Below are 1,836 nucleotides of genomic sequence, written 5' to 3' on the forward strand. Positions count from 1 at the left end.
TAGTGGCATTGGAACTGGTTCCAGTGTCCAAAAGACTGCTCGACAACGATATTTCCCAATGCAATACCACACTGCTGAGAACATATGATGTTCTTAGCACACGCATTCCCCGATCAGCTCACAACTGATCAATGTGAGCTTTTACTACTGTTCAAGAAGAGAATGACCTATTTTGGGTATTTGGTCTCATATTGGGCCCGAATGAATGTTCGGATTAAGACCAAAGGCCCAATGGGCGTATGGTCGTGCATCGCGCCTTAAGGCCAGGGCCTAGTGTTCAATGGACCTGGGCTCATGCCACGTACAATAACTAATAGTCGAAATGTTTGACTTTTTGTTGAACACTCTTTATTGCGCCATGTGGCTATACAAATTAATGGCACATATACATTTAAAAACACCAAAAAAATATGTCTTTTCGTTTGGGCAGTAGTTAATAGAAAAAAAAAAAAATCTTTAAAATAGCAACAAATCAGCAAATAAGCCTTTTAAAAAATAAATTAAAAAAAAAAAAAGCAAAAAGTAACCAATTATTTTTAACCTCTTTTATCAAAAAAAAAAAAAAACTTAACCTCACTCCTCACACACGTTCACCAAATTTTGTTTTGTCTTTAAAAGCCCCACACCATTTCAGTGGGTAACCACTTTATCTGTGTCTATATATGTTTTTAACTTCTCTCCAATTTTTTCCTTCACAGTAATGCCCCTTTTTACCCTACGAGAAGATACTCAGTGAAACTTGAAGAGAGAACAGAGCCTGCCGCCTTTGTCAGCCAGCGAACCCACAACGTTTTGCTTCTGTGGGTAGTTATAAATTTTGCAAGTTTCAAATTCCTTCCAAAAAAAAAAAAAAAATTCTTCTGTCTCTGTATACACTCTTTCTCTTTCTCTCTCACCCTCTCTATACTTCATTTCCTGCACAACTTTGAGACGATTTCTTCAATATAAATTTTTTCCTATTTGCAGAAATACTGAAAGCAAGATTTCACTTTATAGTAAAGTGCCAAAGCAAGTCCAAAGGTCCACTGTAAGTCCTAAAATTAATTTCTCTTTGCAATTTTCTAATGCAGGTTTTTGTTTGGTGAGAAACTGAGAGAAAAGAGAAGGAAAAAAAAGGGTTTTGGATCTGGGTCTAATTATATATATTTTTTACTGTTTAGGAACTGTAGGCAAACACAGAGAGAGATGAATGAACCACCAGTCGACCACCAGCCATTAGACCGTCGAAACTGTTAAGAGGGATTTTTTTTTTAACGCTTTTTCAGATTTGAGTATTAAGCACAACTCAGTTTTAGGTATTTGTGTAGACTCAGTTTTATTTTGGGCTTTTGGGTTTCTCTCAAAATGTTTGTCTTCTCAATCTAATGTATAGTAAGCCTTATCAATTCAATATATTCGCTTTTGTAATTTTTATAGATTATGAAAATTACAAAAATGATTGGTTAAGTTTTGGTATTCACTGTAAATCAACGAAATTATTAATGTTATGTTCCAATTTTGTTTTAGGCCCTTTTGATGTCGTTTTTCCTGTGATGAATGTGTTGTTCATTCTGTTATGCATGTTCAATTTTTGGTTTTTTTTGTTAGTTCTGTTATGTTTTCATGGTGAGATTTAAGTTTTGTTGTAATTGGTTTTATTTATTTATTATGGTTTTATGTGTTGTTAAATTCATAAATCAGACTAATAAGACTTTGGTTCTATGCCCTCTGATTTGCAAATGTTGGGTTAAAATTATATGAAAAATCTAATTGTGTTACTAGTGTTCTCAAAAATTTCTATTGCATATGACTAATTGTAGTAGTTAAAAACATTCTACGCAATTTCTATATATTTAG

The 1,836-nt window shown here is 33.5% G+C and overlaps 1 long non-coding RNA gene across 1 annotated transcript; it reads left to right on the forward strand.

The window, feature by feature from the left end:
- Nucleotides 1–666: 666 nt before the first annotated feature.
- On the forward strand, nt 667–1,502 carry LOC142623319 (uncharacterized). The gene is made up of 3 exons (XR_012842108.1): nt 667–800; nt 967–1,027; nt 1,161–1,502. It is a non-coding gene; the product is annotated as an uncharacterized LOC142623319 (long non-coding RNA).
- The last annotated feature ends 334 nt before the right edge of the window (nt 1,503–1,836 follow it).

Source organism: Castanea sativa, chromosome 1, assembly GCF_040712315.1.
Source record: "Castanea sativa cultivar Marrone di Chiusa Pesio chromosome 1, ASM4071231v1".
NCBI classification, from domain to species: Eukaryota; Viridiplantae; Streptophyta; class Magnoliopsida; order Fagales; family Fagaceae; genus Castanea; species Castanea sativa.